Source organism: Cryptomeria japonica, chromosome 2 (genome assembly GCF_030272615.1).
Source record: "Cryptomeria japonica chromosome 2, Sugi_1.0, whole genome shotgun sequence".
Classification (NCBI taxonomy): domain Eukaryota; kingdom Viridiplantae; phylum Streptophyta; class Pinopsida; order Cupressales; family Cupressaceae; genus Cryptomeria; species Cryptomeria japonica.
Window position 1 is genome coordinate 148,328,091 of NC_081406.1, and position 7,104 is coordinate 148,335,194.

Here is a 7,104-nt window from a genome sequence, read left to right on the forward strand (position 1 = left end):
ACCAAGCAAGGGACCTAGTCGGTAAACCCTAAGGTTATCGATATCGGTTAACGAAGGCAGAATGTCTACCGAGCGAAGTTCAGTATTAACCGAGTAACAACCGAGTTATAATAGATCGCATTGGATGGATAAAAACATTATTTAATGAAGGATGCTGATGAGCTGGAGATGAATAAATGATTGGTTTGTCGCACAAGAAGTTTGTTAAGAATCTACGACAATGAAAATACAGGAGGAAGATCTACAGCACAGATTGAACCGCAATAATCTAGCACAAGTTCCCAGGAAGGAATGCAAGTTCCAAGGCGAGGTAAAACATTTTTAGATCGAAGGATACATTGAACCTAGTCAAGTTTGATGATCTGATGGCTAAGATTGATCATGGGAAATGTGATCAAGGAGATTAAGTAGTTAGAAATTGTTTATAAATAAGGAATTGTTGATAAACACTTCATGCGGGCAAATGTATGCATAGTGATGCTACAGGAATGTTTACCGAGCTCAGAAGCTTGAAGATCTAATTGAAGAATAGATTGAGAAGCCCAGCAAGCCCATCAAGGGATTAGATAAGTCTTATGACAAGATTGTTTTGAGCAAATAAGAATCTACTTTAACATTTCAGATGTGAAGTTGCAGATATATTTTATTACTGTTGTTTATTTTGTAAGTGATAGGAAATCTCTTAACCGAGTGGACCTAACAGTCTTATTTGTAAACCCTCTAGCAAGGTAACATTCTAAATGAGTGTTTGAAATCCTTTGACAAGGTCACTTCTAACAAAGTGCAAGACTCTAACAAGTCTGAGGGAAATCCCTTAACTGGGTCACATCTAGCAATGTGTTTGTAATCTTTAACAGGATTTGCTTTTAATCGAGCATACTCTAGAAGGGTATATTTCTTAGTGGGTCCGAAATCCCACAGTGGTTTTTCCCTATTTGGGTTTCCACGTTAAATCTGGTGTTATATGTGTTGTGATGTTATATGTTCATGAGTTTGAATGTTTTACAGTTTTGGTTATGTATTCTAAATTATAAGCTGCCGAGGTTGAATCTATTGAATATATTGAAGACTAAGTTTGTATGATTCACCACCCCCCCACCTCTCATCTTGTTTACTTTTAGTATCAGAGCTTCACAAATAGGGCTACAAGGAATGAGCCCCTATTAGGCCTTCAAAATCTGGTTTTCAAGGGTTTTGAGGAAAACGATCCAAAAGACCCTACAACAAGGTTTTTTTTTTCAAACACTCACCCAACCCTAAGAGATTTTGGTGGTTTTGGTTTCCCAACTCGTCATACAATGCCCTAACCCAAAAATGAGGGTTTACTAGGGTTTCTAGTCCTCTTAATCGGCAGTGACTGATCAATTTAGTGAAATGGGTATCTATAGGTTTTGTCAAGGTTTCTCCCTATTGTGGCAAGTTTGTATGGGCCTCATGAACCTCTCCAAATGATTTGGCTATGGTTTTGTGTTTACCTCTGCACTATACACTCAAATTTCACCCTGTCTTCTCTAGTCAGGTTGCTTCTGGACTCGCCTAGAACAAGGTGGTAGCCATGTCAAACATGACTTCCAGAACTCCTCCTTGCATATATACACTATACAAGGGTTTTCCTTCCATGTCCCAACATGTCATGATGGTAGCATGGAGGGATTCTATGGAGCAACCATTTTACATGAAATTGCCATTTACAAGCCAAAACTGGTTGATTGAAAACAAAACATTGAAAACACCAACACACACTAACAACAAAGCTTGAGATGAATCAAATGAAATAGGAACACACCAAAGAACTTCAATCTATAATTGAATCAATGGATTCAATCCATTATCATTCACATTTTATGCAAAATAAGACCAAAACTGTGATAACAGTCTGAAAATGAGTAGTTTCATATTGTTAATCTTACAAAATCAAACTTCCAACCTTGGTAAATATGCAAGAGGAGGTTTAAATACTCTTCCCCATGTGTGGAGGCATTCTAGGGCGTTGTTCTATCCCTAACTCCACCGCTAAGCTCCTTTAGGACAAAAGCTGCCATGACAACTTTCCACTTTTTGCTTTGCCAACCTATGTAGCCTATTTCAAGTCATTACTCATGACTTTTTAATAATTAGTAAGACCATTCTATACCTCTCTAATTCTCATACCAATTTATGCCACTTTTGACCATCAAGAAGGCCAATCTCAACTACTCAAACTACTACCTATTCACAAAGTACAAACCTAGGAAGAAAACCAACTCAACTAGGCCTACACTTGACTCAAATAAAACATCACACTCACTCCTTGGACCCTCCTGGAGTCCTTATTAGGAACCTGACTTGGCTAAGGTCAGTACAAGCCAAAATTGTGAAAGGACTATGAGCCTAAGTCCTATGTGCTCCTGCACCATTCTCCCAAACAAAAGAAAACTAAGTCACCTCTTTGGGGATCATATTCTGATCAATGCCTAACTTCTTAAACTCTATCTCAAGGACCCATGTAGCCTCAGCATCATCCATACCCTGCCACTTGATTAGGTGCTCCCAATAGTTTTGATGCCTTTTCTTCTTAGCGATTCTTGAACTCAATACCTTCTCAACCGTTGGATTTGGTTTTGCTGGTAATTGAAGATTGTTTGCATCATTAGATACCTATGAGTGACTACAATCTGAACCTTGAATTGGTCCTTTGTAAGTAACTAAGTCTTCTATGTTGAAAACCGGTGACAGTCTTATGTCGCTAGGTAGGTCCACCTTGTATGCATTTTCTCCATACTTGGCTAGAATGGCACATGGACCCAACCTTCTCATTTGCAACTTGTTAGGTACTCCTTGTTGTAGCCTTGCTTTGTTTACATGCACCATGACAAGATCTCCTACTTGGAATTGTAGGTTCTTCCTTCTCTCATCAACCTTTTGCTTGATCTTACTTGTGTTCTCCATCAATGCTTCCTTGACTGATTCGTGTACCTCCTTCATTGACTGTGCAAAGTCTTTTGCATATCCACTTCTTGTTGTTGCATTACCTAAGTCCCTTAACTCCAATATACCCCTTGGGTGAAGACCATAGACCACTTCAAAAGGGCTCTTTCTGGTGGTTCTATTTGTTGTGTCATTGTAAGCATATTCAGTTTGTGAAAGCACTTGATTGCATGCCTGACCATACTCTTTGTTAAGGCACCTCAATAAGTTCCCTAAGCTCCTATTTACCACTTCGGTCTGCCCATCTATTTGTGGATGGTAGGCTGATCCAAAAGATAGGTTGGTGCCAAGCTTTTGCCAAAGTTTTTTCCAAAAATGACTCATGAACTTTGAGTCTCTATTTGAAACAATGCTCATGGGTAAACCATGTATCCTTATCACTTCCTTGAAGAACAAATGAGCTATTTGGCATGCATCATGAGTAGTCTTGCAAGGTACAAAGTGGGCCATCTTACTAAATCTGTCCACAATGACATAAATGTTGTCAACCCCCTACTTTGTCCTTGTTAAACCTACTACAAAGTCCATACTAATGCACTCCCAAGGTCTATTTGGTATGGGAAGAGGTTTGTATAAACTGGCATTTGAAGAAGTGCCCTTGGCCTTTTGATAAACAATACAAGTCTCCACATACTTCTTCACATCTTGATTCATCCTAGGCCAATAATAATACCTTTGAACTAACTCTTGAGTCTTCTTGACTCCAAAATGACCACTAATACTGCCATTATGCTTCTCTTGTATGAGATTTTCTCTCATTGACCCTCTAGGCACACATAGTTATCCTCCTCTAAGCAATAGTCCATATTGCAAGGTAAAATCTGAATACTCACTTTGAAAATGATTTTGATACTCTTTTCATACCTTGTAGGCATTTGAGAAGTCTTCATCATCCGGGTATAGGTCTCTAAAACTGTCAACACCTATGCTCCTTAAGTGAATTTCTTGGACTGTAAAGAGTCTTTTGCTCAATGCATCAGCAACCCGGTTTAATTGACCTTTTTTGTGCTTGATTGTGAATGTGTAGGCTCGCATGTACTCCACCCACTTCATGTGTTTGTGACTAATTTTTTCTTGTGAGTTTAGAAATCTCAAAGCTTGGTTGTCCGTATAGACTACAAATTCCTTAGGATCCTAAGGAGATAGTGTCTCCACTTCCTTAAAGCCTGCACTAAAGCATATAATTCCAGGTCATATGAGGAGTATTTCCTCTTTGCATCACTTATCTTCTCACAATGGAAAGCTGCTGGTCTTTCTTCTTGGCTTAGGATAGCACCTACTGCAACATTTCTTGCATCACATTCCACTATGAAGAGTTTCTCAAAACTAGGCAACACTAACACAGGTTGAGTAGCTATCTTCTCCTTCAAGGTTTCAAAACCTCTATTTTCTTGTTCATTCCACTGAAACTTTTCCTTCATTCCACCTCTAATAGTGTCCAGCATTGGTGCACATATAGCACTGAATTGCCTAATGAACTTCTTGTAGTACTGAGCTAGTCCATGGAAGCTTCTCACCTCTGTTGTTGACTTAGGAGTAGGCCAATTTACTATGGCTTCAACCTTGCTGGGATCCATCGTGAGGTTTCCTTGAGACAACACAAACCCAAGGTAAACCAACTCCTGCTTAACAAATTCACACTTGTCCAAGTTCATGGCTAGCTTCTCTTCATACAATCTTTGTAACACATTTTGCAAATGATTAATATGATCTACTCTATCCTTACTGAAAATGAGAATATCATCTAGATATACCACCACAAATTTACCTATGAAGTCCTTCATCACCTCATTCATGAGTCTCATGAAGGTGCTTGGAGCATTGGATAAGCCAAATGGCATTACAAGCCACTCATAAAGACCCTCTATTGTCTTGAATGCAGTTTTCCATTCATCACCCTCCTTAATCCTAATTTGGTGGTATCCATTTTTAAGGTCAATCTTGGTAAAGTATTTGGCTTCCCCTAAACAATCCATTAGGTCCCCTATTCTAGGAATTGGAAACCTATATCTGATGGTGATCCTATTTATAGCTCTAGAGTCAGTGCACAATCTCCAAGTACCACCTTTCTTTGGGACTAAAATGGTAGATACAACACAAGGGCTAATGCTTTTCCTAATTAGACCTTGGTCTAAAATCTCTTGGATTTGTTTGGCAATCTCAAAATTTTGTTGGGGAGTCATTTTGTAAGCTGCCTTGTTAGGTAAGGACACTCCAGAATAAAGTCTATTTGATGGCTTATTGTTCTTTTAGGAGGTAAGGTGGATGGTTGTCCATCACTCACTATCCCTTTGAACTTCTTCAATAATTCTTGAACCTCTATTGGCAAATCGAGCTTCTCTTTCTTGTCTTCCTCTTTAGGCTTCATTACTAATGCAAACCCTATACCTTCACCTTCCTCAAGTGTCTTCAAGAACTATTTTTTCACTCACCAAAAGAACATTAGGACCTGCTGCCCTCTTTTCACCTTCCTCAAGGATAGATTGGATCTTGAATGTGACTCCATCTTTTTTGAATGAGTATTCATTCTTGGTTCCATCATGAATAGCTTCTCTATCAAATTGCCATGGTCTTCCTAATAGAAGATGGCATGCATCCATGGGTAGGACATCACATAACACTTTGTCCTTATACCTCCCAATGGTAAAATCCACCCATACTTGCTCATTGACTAGGACATGTTGGCCTTTGTTCAACCAAGTGACTCTCTAAGGGTTGTTGTGAGGTATCCTTTGTAATTTAAGCTTACTCACTGCCTCTTCTGACACAATGTTGTCTGTTGACCCTAAATCAATGATCACTTTGCAAACTTTGTCCATTATCTTCCATTTGATCCTAAATAATGACCTCCTTTGGCTAGGCTCTTCTTTGATAGGTTCTTTTATCAAAGTTCTCCTTATCATCAAGTTGTCACCTACCTCTAATTCTAAGACAACCTCTGAAGTCTTGTTGCTTGAAGTCTCTTCTTGAAGGTAGTTCACTCTCCTTTCACTATTTTGTGATGATGATCCCTTCTCTGGACACCTATATGTTGGATGACCAAATTGGTTGCAATGGTAACACTTCATTGATGCAAAATATGAGGAACCTCTACCCTGTCCACTAGATCTTCCTCTGAAACCATTGCTTGACCCCCTTCCTCTATTGAATCCTCCTTTACCAGTGCCACTTTCTTGTTGCTCAATGAATTTAGACTCACCTTGTGTTCTTTTCTCTGAACTTCTTCGTCCAAAGCCTTCCCCTATGACCTCTATTTTCTTTTCCTCTACCCCTGCCCCTATTACTACTTGATTCATGTTTTCTTTTGAGTTTTTCTTCCACTTTAAGGGCAAGTTGATAGCTTTGATGAACTGTCTTTGGGCTCATTAGACTGAGTTCCTCTTGGATGTTCCACTGTAGTCCATTTAGGTACCTAGCAACTTTGAGACTTTCTTCTTCCACCGCATGAGATCTAAGGCTAGGTTTGTGAAACTCCTCCATATAACCACTTACATCAAACTCTTTTTGTCTTAGGTTTTGTCTCTTCCTATGAGTCTGCACTTCATAGTCATCAGGGAGATAGACTTCTTTAATTTTGACTAACATCCATTTCCAAGAAGAGATGGGTGTTTTTCCCATTTTCTTTCTCTCATCTTGCACAAATTTCCACCATGTGAGAGCAGCTCCTCTCATCCTAGCCTTGGCCACTTTAACTCTTTGGGCTTCATTTATGACTTCACACTCAAAATGGTTCTCCATGCCCTCTATCCATTCTAGAACCACTTCTGCTTCCATCTTACCAGTAAACAATGGCAATCCTTCTAGTGATTTTCCACTTAAGGCCTTCAATGCCTTTAGGAAAGGTTCTTGTTCTAAAACAGGATCAAGTTCAGGTACTTTGTCTATCTCTGACACCTCTTTACCCTTCCCTTTTTCTCTTTCAACCTTTACCAACACTTCATCTGCCTTGGTTTCAATCTCACCAAGCTTACTTTCCAATTCAATCAACTTCTTCTTCGGGAGTCTATTTTCTTCCCCCTGATCATCCACTTTCTTTGCCAACTCTGCATTGGTCACCATGGTGTTGTCTCCTACAGATTCCACTGAGGACATCTACTCTCCTATCCCAAATCTTATAGGCTCTGATACCAATTTGAT